We start from the raw sequence: 11,608 nt of genomic DNA on the forward strand, positions 1-11,608 counted from the left end.
GCTGGTGCTACATCTAAAGGTGGACCCTGGTCTACGTCTAAAGGGTGGACCCTGGTCTATCGTCTAAAGGGTGGACCTGGTCTACATCTAAAGGGTGGACCCTGGTCTACTCTTAAAGGGTGGACCCTGGTCTACATCTAAAGGGTGGACCCTAGTTTACATCTAAAGGGTGACCCTAGTCTACATCTAAAGGGTGGACCTGGTCTACATCTAAAGGGTGGACCCTAGTTTACATCTAAGGGTGGACCCTAGTTCTAATCTAAAGGGTGGACCCTAGTGTCTACATCTAAAGGTGGACCCTGTCTACATCTAAAGGGTGGACCTGGGTCTAACTCTAAAGGGTGGACCCTGGTCTACGTCTAAAGGGTGGACCCTGGTCTACTCTAAAGGGTGGACCCTGGTCTACATCTAAAGGGTGGACCCTGGTCTACATCTAAAGGGTGGACCCTGGTCTACATCTAAAGGGTGGACCCTGGTCTACATCTAAAGTGACGCCTGGTGCTACATAAAGGTGGACCCTGGTCTACGTCTAAAGGGTGACGCCTGGTCTACATCTAAAGGGTGGACCCTGGTCTACATCTAAAGGGTGGACCCTAGTTTAACATCTAAAGGGTGGACCCTAGTCTACTCTAAAGGGTGGACCCTAGTCTACATCTAAAGGGTGACCCTAGAGGGTCCACCCTTTAGATGTAGACTAGGGTCCACCCTTTAGATGTAGACTAGGGTCCACCCTTTAGACGTAGACTAGGGTCCACCCTTTAGACGTAGACTAGGGTCCACCCTTTAGATGTAGACCAGGGTCCACCCTTTAGATGTAGACTAGGGTCCACCCTTTAGATGTAAACTAGGGTCCAAGTTGAATGTCTCAATCTTCCTGCGAGTCTTTTCCCAGAGTGGAGCTGTTTGTTCATCAGAGTGGTGGTAGCACATCAAAGGCTCTGTGGTGTAAAACAGACAAAACTGTACCAGCTGAACTGAATGGGGATAGATGGGTCTGGATCTCTTGGCAGATGACAACCTGCGCCCTGCGTTGTCATCTGTAGAAACCATATGTATTCTAACGCCATAGGTTACACAGATTTCTCTCTCTTTCCCTTTGAGGATAGCAGAAACCGAAGAAACCAAGATGTATGTTTGTCAATTAAAACAATTGGATCTAAAATATCACCACATGATTTGCTGAGGGATTATCAACCCCTAAAAATGATAAGTAATCACCATCCACCCCATGCCTCAATAAAAATCCAGGTGCTGATTGCATCATTCCTTCCTAGAGGAGACAATCTAACATTCTCCCGAACGTCATCCTGACACACCAACATACACGTGATGTTCCACTCATCCAAATTAGGTCTAACGCCAAACCCTTTGAACAATGTTTGTTTTCGCTCTAGTGCCATCTTATTCCAGGATGACTAATAAAACAAGCCGGGGCCATCTGATGGGTAAACATCTGAGAAGATCCTTGGCAGCCGTTCAACTCTCTCCTCTGCAGCCAATGGATAAGAGATGACTGGCAAGCTAGCTACTTACACTGTAATAAATGAAAACACACAGGAAAAAAAACCTTTTGAATAAACTTCCCAGTTTGTTTTTAATGTAAAAAGAGCTAACCTTTCACCAAAATAAATTGTTAGCAAATATGGTAGTTGACACGTTTATACACTTCCGAGCATGACAAGATGTCAATGTGCTGCGGAGCGGTATTTTGTACAATTGGATATAAATGACAAATAAGCCATAAGACATTTCTCAGACAATGATTGAGTAAAACATTTTTTTTTGTCTTCTGGCACATGCAGGTGAAAATAAACATTCAATTTCGGGACATGATCAGTTCAATAAAAGTTTATAGCTTATCTTTCAACCGTCTCGTACCCCTTCGCCTTGCACAGGCTAAAGTCATAGTCACTTACAGTGCAAAACTGTGCTATTAAGGTTAGCTAAGAAGCCAGCTTCCATTTCAGAGTCTCGTAGGTGCACCATATCCATGTTCTCCTCCTGGGAATGTTTATGGGTGGGGCTCTATATGGCCTTTAAACGCGTTAGGAGCCCACCCGTTATTAGGTCCATGTTAGATAGGAATGTTAGARAAACGTCTGTTTATCCCGACATTGGTCCCTCTTACTACATGTTCTGTGATAGCAGCCTGACTTTCTTCCCTGTTAGAACCATATTCTTGAGGTCGGCCAAAGATGGCAGCTTCATCTTGTCTTTGTTTTTGCTGTAAACATTCAGGAAAATGCCCAACAGAACTAAAAGGCCACTCCATATGTACCTGAGAGGAAATGGAACGGAGAGGTGTATTACAATGTTCTCAAAGCCTTGAAAGCAGGCTAAATTTAACTAAAGTAAAATAAACTCAGCCAAAAAAGAAACGTCCTCTCACTGTCAACTGCGTTTATTTTTTAGCAAACTTAACATGTGTAAATACTTGTATGAACATAACAAGGTTCAACAACTGAGACATAAACCGAACAAGTTCCACAGACATGTGACTAGCAGAAATGGAATAATGTGTCCCTGAACAAAGGGGGGGTCAAAATTAAAAGTAACAGTCAGTATCTGGTGTGGCCACCAGCTGCATYAACTTCTACCGAGTCAGAAACCCGGATCCGGGAGCACCCCCCACCCCCCACCAGTAAAAAAGCTGAATAGCATAGCTAGCATWGCGTCACAAGTAAATAGTAGCATCTAAATATCATTCAATCACAAGTCCAAGATACCAGATGAAAGATCCACTTCTTGTGAATCCAGCAATCATTTCTGATTTTTAAAATGTTTTACAGGGAAGACACAATATGTAAATCTATTAGCTAACCACGTTAGCAAAAGACACCATTTTTCTTTGTCCACCCTTTTTCTCTCCACCAGTAGCTATCACCAATTCGGCCAAATAAAGATATTGATAGCCACTAACCAAGAAAAAACCTCATCAGATGACAGTCTGATAACATATTTATTGTATAGGATAGTTTTTGTTAGAAAAATGTGTCATATTTCAGGTAGAAATCATAGTTTACAATTGCACCCACCATCACAACTCGACTAGAATAAATACAGAGAGCAACGTGTATTACCAATTTACTCATCATAAAACATTTCATAAAAATAGACAAAGCATAGCAATGGAAAGACACAGATCTTGTGAATTCAGACAATATTTCAGATTTTCTAAGCGTTTTACAGCGAAAACACAATAAATCGTTATATTAGCATACCACATGTGCAAACGTTACCCCAGCATGAATCCAAGCAACGGAGCGATAACGTTATGTATCACCAAAAATATTAATTTTTTCACTAACCTTCTCAGAATTCTTCCGATGACACTCCTGTAACATCATATTACAACATACATATAGAGTTTGTTCGAAAATGTGCATTATTAGCCACAAAAAAACGTGGTTATACAATGAGAATAGTAGCAAAACTGGCCTGAAAATGTCGGGCGCTATCTTTGAGAGATCTAGTCTAATCGATAGCTAATCATAAACTTGACTAAAAAATACAGGGTTGACAGGAATCGAAAGACAAATTAGTTCTTAATGCAATCGCTGACTTACATTTCTAAAATTATCCTTACTGTGCAATACCGGGTCCGCCAAAGCGAAGCTACACATAACAAAATGGCGATATATGCGTTTAAAATTTTTCAACAGAACAGCGATTTATCATCATAAATAGTTCTTACTGTGAGCTGTTCTTCCATCAGAATCTTGGGCAATGTATCCTTTCTCCGGTCTAATCGTCTTTTGGTCGAAAGATGTCCTCTTGTCCCGTCGAAATGGCCAATAACGTTCGATTGTACAGGAAACGTGCCCAGCTCATGGAAGAGCGTCACCAAATAAATGCCTCAAAATCGCACTAAACGGATATAAATTGCTATAAAACGGTTTAAATTAACTACCTATTGATGTTTTTAACACCTATAACAAGTAAAAACATGACCGGCGATATATTACTGACTAAACCAGGCTTGGAAGGGGTCGGCCCGACGCCCTTCATGCGTCCAGCGCAGGATCCAAAAGAAAGCTACTTCCGGTCTTTTCTCTTTTATACAGACCCTGATTGCGCAATCGACTCCATTCAAATTGTCACCACTTACTGACATCTAGAGGAAGGTGTAGGCAGTGTTTGTATCCTCATAGCATTCACAGGGACATTAAAACTGACCTGTGACCAGAGGCCAGATTTCTGAAATCTCACTCCCTGTCAGGAAAAGTGCTGTAGATAGAGTTCTGTTCCACTCAGAGACATAATTCCAACGGTTATAGAAACTAGAGAGTGTTTTCTATCCAATAATAACAATAATATGCATATTGTACGAGCAAGAATTGACTACTAGGCAGTTTAATTTGGCAATGTCAAAAAAAAAGTGCTAACAGCACCCCCTATTGACAAAAGGTTCTGCAGTGCATCTCCTCCTCATGGACTGCACCAGATTTGCCAGTTCTTGCTGTGAGATGTTACCCCAATCTTCCACAAGGCACCTACAAGTTCCCGACATTTCTGGGGTGAATGGCCCTACCCCTCATCCTCCAGTCCAACAGGTCCCAGACGTGCTCAATGGGATTGAGATCCGTGCTCTTCGCTGCCATGCAGAAACCTGACATTCGTCTGCAGAAAATCATGCACAGAACGAGCAGTATGGCTTGTGCATTGCATGCTGGAGGGTCATGTCAGGATGAGCCTACAGGAAGGTACCACATGAGGGAGGAGGATGTCTTCCTGTAACGCACAGCATTGAGATTGCCTGCAATGACAACACGCTCAGTCCAATGACGCTGTGACACACCACCCCAGACCATGACCGGACCCTCTACCTCCAAATCGATCCCGCTCCAGAGTACAGGCCTCGGTGTAACGCTCATTCCTTCGACGATAAATTTGAATCCGACCATCACCCCTGGTGAGACAAAACCGCGACTCGTCAGTGAAGAGCACTTTTTGCCAGTCGTGTCTGGTCCAGCGACGTGGGTTTGTGCCCATAGACGAGTTGTGTTGCCGTGTGATGTCTGGTGAGGACCTGCCTTACAACAGGCCTACAAGCCCTCAGTCTAGCCTCTCACAGCCTATTGCAGACAGTCTGAGCACTGATGGAGGGATTGTGCATTCCCGGTGTAACTCGGGCAGTTGTTGTTGCCATCCTGTACCTGTCCCGCAGGTGTGATGTTCGGATGTACCGATCCTGTGCAGGTGTTGTTACACGTGGTCTGCCACTGCGAGGAAAATCAGCTGTCCGTCCTGTCTCCCTGTAGAGCAGTTATCATAACTGTGACCTTAATTGCCTACCGTCTATAAGCTGTTAGTGTCTTAACGACTACTCCACAGGTGCATGTTCATTAATTGTTTATGGTTCATTGAACAAGCATGGGAAACAGTGTTAAAACCCTTACAATGAAGTTCTGTGAAGTTATTTGGATTTTTACGAATTATCTTTGAAAGGCATGGTCCTGAAAAAGGGACGTTTAGAAGAGACTGACGATAAAATGACTTACTGAAAAGTAAAAGGCTTTGAGAAGAACATAAAGGATAGGATATTCGTCATCGCCTTACGTCCGGCCGTCACTGAAATGAACAAAAGACAGAAAAGTGAGAAATATAATACCACACAACCTTGAATTTAAGTCTGTCACATCCAAAGGACATCAAGGAAATAGACATTTGTTTAACTTTGGTGATGAGATGACTTTGACATTTGTCTTCCAGTTAATGTCAAAATTAATCTGAAAGTTTCCAGAACTTTTAAATAAGATTCCGATCCCTCTAATCTAGCTTCATTTCAGTAATCTGATGTGGCTTTTTTACCACTGCGAAATGTCAAAAGTTTATGCTTTTAGAATTTAGAGGTAGAGTTAGAGGGTTAGTAAGGATGTCACAAGTCAGGGGCCTTTCTGTGGAGCCATATACTTACTTAGGGGAGTTCTAACTCAAGGTTCCATTGGTCCAAAAATTCACATTCTGAATTCACATTTTTTTTTAAATTAAAATATGCACTAGTCATAGGAAACAATGGGAACTGTTCAATTGAACACTTTGAAACATAAAAAGAGAGTAGGAGTTATTTTGTGCGGTTCCGCAAGCAAAGCATTTGCCCAGACCTGAATGATGTTCTCACCTGTGACTATGACCAGGGCTCCGAAAAGTTTGATTAAGGCACAAATGAAATGCCAAAGTATCCCGTGAGAGAGAAGAAGAATGCATAACCGTATGTCGTCACAGGATGCTGAAAAAAAATAAAAAAAAATAATAGATTGTCACATCAACATCTTTTACCAAATTCATACGTTATCCACAGTGTGCATCAAACAAATGACAACTACAGAACGGTGCATGCTTCAACTATTATAATGAAACATGACAGAGAGGGTTTTACTAACCTGAGAGCAAAAGGCCACTGCTGGTCCCAATCCACCCACACCAAACAGGCCTGTCAATATGTACCCAAAACCGCTGGAACAGGAATACAAAGCCTTTAATAACACCTCACATAAGTCTGACACATTTCTCAGGTGATTCAGGACAGTTTATACAATAGGGTTTGCAATATAAATATACCAGCTTGGTTTTAAGGCAGGTCCTCAGTACCTCACGGCACAACGCCTCTCCCCTATTTGACCTAGATAGTTTATGTGTATGTATTGATACGTAGGCTACGTGCGCTTTAAAAAAAAGTGATGTAGTTTTGTCCTTGAGCTGTTCTTGTCTATTAATGTTCTGTATTATGTAATGTTTCTGGTTTTGTGTGGACCCCAGAAAGAGTAGCTCCTGCTTTCGCAAACAACTAATGGGGAGCCTAATAAAATACCAAATTACCAGTACCATTTCAGAGCTGGAGCCGTTGTGGAGTTTCATGGCTTTCTCCTGCACGTTCCCAATGGCAGCGTCAGCGCACAGAGCCAAAGAGATGAGGAGGACACCTAAAACTCCAGAAAAAACAGGTGTACCACCGTAACCAATAACAGCACTCATCTTTAGGGAGTTCAAACTTCACATTTAAAAGTACTTCAGTCCCAGCCCAGGTAACAAGTACTAGGCTTAATTTGGCCCATGCTCATAAATGTCAGCATTCTGATTACTTTGATACACGTTCTTGTCTTAAACTTATTTGAATGGTGAAAGGATTGATCCATAGCTAAACAGTGTCGTAACCACTCCGCCGACTTACCAATAGATACACAACAGATTCAGATTCACGTGTTACCTGTTGCATTGAAGTTGGGTGTTACTTTACTGTCAGCTAGAGTGAACCAGATGAGTCCCAGACTCATACAGAGAGCAGCCGATACATCAGCCAGATTGTACCGTTTCCCTAGAAAACAGAGAGGCGTTAGGATACAGAGTMAAGGGAATTTCTCCATAGCAGCTGACTTTGAATTCAGGGAGACTACTCGACTGACGCGTTCCACTTGGATAGAACGTTGAATACACCAAGTGGATCTCAGTGTCGAGAACTTTTTTTAATGATTCCAATTGATCCAACATCTGTCATGACTGACATCCAATCACAAAAACCTTTGAAACGAAAGGTGAACTAAACTTTTGAAATTTCGGAGGGCATTTCCCTTTGTGACAAGATGGGGGGCAACAACAGAACAGGTGGAGACAGACGGAGCCTGTGTCTTCTCACCCCTCCATATGGGTCAAGTGGAAAACGTAAATGCGCTGGCTAGATAGTTGCAATTCTGAGTGGCGGATAGGAGTGGAGCACTTGGCAGACAAGTCGCCACTCTGCCTCATATCAGTGTGAGTTGAGAGAGGCCCACGTCACACTGGCTGTTAAAGTCGGAAGTTTACATACACCTTAGCCAAACACATTTAAACTCAGTTTTTCACAATTCCTGACATTTAATTCAAGTAAAAATTMCTGGTCTTAGGTCAGTTAGGATCACCACTTTATTTTAAGAATGTGAAATGTCAGAATAATAGCAGAGATAATTATTTATTTCAGCTTATATTTCTTTCATGGGTCAGAAGTTTACATACACTGAATTAGTATTTGGTAGCATTGCCTTTAAATTGTTTAACTTGGGTCAAACATTTCGGGTAGCCTTCCACAAACTTCCCACAATAAGTTGGGTGATTTTTGGCCCATTCCCCCTGACAGAGCTGGTGTAACTGAGTCAGGTTTGTAGGCATCCTTGCTCGCATACATTTTTCAGTTCTGCCCACACATTTTCTATAGGATTGAGGTCAGGGCTTTGTGATGGCCACTTAAATACCTTGACTTTGTTGTCCTTAAGCCACTTTACACAACTTTGGAAGTATGCTTGGGGTCATTGTCCAGTTGGAAGACCCATTTGCGACCAAGCTTTAACTTCCTGACTTCTCTGACTCTTGAGATGTTGCTTCAATATATCCACATAATTTTCCTACCTCATGATGTCATTTATTTTGTGAAGTGCACCAGTTCCTCCTGCAGCAAAGCATCTCCACAACATGATGCTGCCACCCCCGTGCTTCAAGGTTGGGATGGTGTTCTTCGGCTTGCAAGCTTCCCCCGTTTTCCTCCAAACATAACAATGGTCATTATGGCCAAACAGTTCTATTTTTGTTTCATCAGACCAGAGGACATTTCTCCAAAAAGTACAATCTTTGTCCCCATGTGCAGTTGCAAACCGTAGTCTGGCTTTTTTATGGCGGTTTTGGAGCAGTGGCTTCTTCCTTGCTGAGCGGCCTTTCAGGTTATGTCGATATAGGACTCGTTTTACTATGGATATAGATACTTTTGTACCTGTTTCCTCCAGCATCTTCACAAGGTCCTTTGCTGTTGTTCTGGGATTGATTTGCACTTTCCGCACCAAAGTACGTTCATCTCTAAGAGACAGAACACGGCTCCTTCCTGAGCAGTATGACGGCTGTTTATACTTGTGTACTATTGTTTGTACAGATGAACGTGGTACCTTCAGGCATTTGGAAATTGCTCCCAAGGATGAACCAGACATGTGGAGGTCTACAATTTTTTTTTCTGATGTCTTGGCTCATTTCTTTTGATTTTCCCATGATGTCAAGCAAAGAGGCACTGATTTTGAAGGTAGGCCTTGAAATACATCCACAGGTACACCTCCAATTGACTCAAATTATGTCAATTAGCCTAACAGAAGCTTCTAAAGCCATGACATAATTTTCTGGAATTTTCCAAGCTGTTTAAAGGCAAAGTCAACTTAGTGTATGTAAACTTCTGACCCACTGGAATTGTGATACAGTGAATTATAAGTTAAATAATCTGTCTGTAAACAATTATTGGAAAAATGACTTGTGTCATGCAGAAAGTAGATGTCCTAACCGACTTGCCAAAACTATAGTTTGTTAACAAGAAATGTGTGGAGTGGTTGAAAAACAAGTTTTAATGACTCCAACCTAAGTGTATGTAAACTTCCGATTTCAACTGTAATTACGTATATAGAGCTATTTCGTTTGTTGTTTTTTTATTACCATTTTCATTATCTCATTTCCCTTAGTCCTGCATGTTGGAGCTCAGTGCCTAAGATGTTCACTGTACCCTGCAGTCACACCTGCAACCCTGTACATGTGACTATTAAACACTGTACCCTGCAGTCACACCTGCAACCCTGTACATGTGACTATGAAACACTGTACCCTGCAGTCACACCTGCAACCCTGTACATGTGACTATGAAACACTGTACCCTGCAGTCTCCCCTGCAACCCTGTACATGTGACTATTAAACACTGTACCCTGCAATCTCCCCTGCAAATGTGACTATTAAACACTGTACCCTGCAATCTCCCCTGCAACCCAGTAGATGTGACTATTAAACACTAAATCTGAATGTGAAAGGTTGGTAGGTGCACACGGCCCTTTGAACAAGTTCAGCCATGCAAAATTATATTTAAAAAAAACTTTCTACTGGACTTTTCAACTCAATCAAATCCAAACAGGAGAAGAGAGAGGGTTGAGGTTGGTTTGTGTTGAACACATGTAAAACGAAAGGAAGAGGAGACTGAAGAGTCTTCCCAAACAGGCCGATAGATGCCTTGGGGGTGACAAGGTGACGCAGCAGGTTGGTCTGGCGTGCTTTGATTCCCCCTCTGCTCTCCTTTGAAGGGTTCACATCAGATCTCGTTCGCATCCTGTGCGAACGCAGTAGAGCTTCCAACTAGCCCCCCTGGGGGACCAGTGGACCGCATCGCCAATGCAGGGAGGGAGAGAAAGGAAAGCAAAAAAACAAGCCTCTGATCGCTAGGACGTGGAACCTTTATGAAGACAGTGTCTTGGAGATGAAAGGCAGAATACCAAGAACTAGGCCTCCTCAAACTCCACACTCACAAACAACTTCCCCAAAAAAGTACGGACGGAAATCCGAAATAAAAGTTGAACAGTGGTCAGTGCTTGGAGGTGAGGGCGTAACTAGTGTGAGGTAAGACACGTATAGGTTTCTAGACAGTGAGGTAAGACACATGTATAGGTTTCTAGACAGTGTGAGGTAAGACACACGTATAGGTTTCTAGACAGTGTGAGGTAAGACACGTATAGGTTTCTAGACAGTGTGAGGTACAGACACGTATAGGTTTCTAGATAGTGTGAGGTAAGACACGTATAGGTTTCTAGACAAGTGTGAGGTAAGACACGTATAGGTTTCTAGACAGTGTGAGTTAAGACACGTATAGGTTTCTAGACAGTGTGAGGTAAGACACGTATAGGTGTCTAGACAGTGTGAGGTAAGCACGTATAGCTTTCTAGACAGTGTGAGGTAAGACACGTATATAGCTTTCTAGGAGAGTGTGAGGTAAGACACGTATAGCTTTCTAGAGAGTGTGATGTAAGACACGTATAGCTTTCTAGAGAGTGTGAGGTAAGACACGTATATGTTTCTAGACAGTGTGAGGTAAGACACGTATAGGTTTGTAGACAGTGTAGGTAAGACACGTATAGGTTTCTAGACAGTGAGGTAAGACACGTATAGGTTTCTAGGACAGTGTAAGGTAAGACACGTATAGTTTCTAGACAGTGTGAGGTAAGACACGTATAGGTTTCTAGACAGTGTGAGGTAAGACACGTATAGGTTTCTAGACAGTGTGAGGTAAGACACGTATAGGTTTCTAGACAGTGTAAGGTAAGACCGTATAGACAGTGTGAGGTAAGACACGTATAGACAGTGTGAGGTAAGACAAGTATAGGTTTCTAGACAGTGTGAGGTAAGACACGTATAGGTTTCTAGACAGTGAGCTAAGACAATATAGGTGTCTAGACAGTGTGAGGTAAGACACGTATAGGTTTCTAGACAGTGAAGGTAAGACACGTATAGGTTAATAGACAGTGGTGAGGTAAGACACGTATAGGTTTCTAGACAGTGTGAGGTAAGACACCTATAGGTTTCTAGACAGTGTGAGGTAAGACACGTATAGGTTTCTAGACAGTGTGAGGTAAGACACGTATAGGTTTTCTAGAACAGTGTGAGGTAAGACACGTTAGGTTTCTAGACAGTGTGAGGTAAGACACGTATAGGTTTCTAGACAGTGTGAGGTAAGACACGTATAGGTTTCTAGACAGTGGTGAGGTAAGACACGTAATAGGTTTCTAGACATGTGGAGGTAAGACACGTATAGTTTCTAGAAGTGTGAGGTAAGACACTATAGGTTTT

General features: G+C 42.4%; 1 pseudogene; it reads right to left on the minus strand.

Annotated features, from left to right (window-relative positions):
• Positions 1-2,127: 2,127 nt before the first annotated feature.
• The window catches only part of LOC111973500 (adenosine 3'-phospho 5'-phosphosulfate transporter 2-like), a 12,085-nt pseudogene continuing 2,604 nt past the window's right edge, over positions 2,128-11,608 (minus strand).

This window comes from Salvelinus sp. IW2-2015, linkage group LG14, assembly GCF_002910315.2.
Source record: "Salvelinus sp. IW2-2015 linkage group LG14, ASM291031v2, whole genome shotgun sequence".
Lineage (NCBI taxonomy): Eukaryota > Metazoa > Chordata > Actinopteri > Salmoniformes > Salmonidae > Salvelinus > Salvelinus sp. IW2-2015.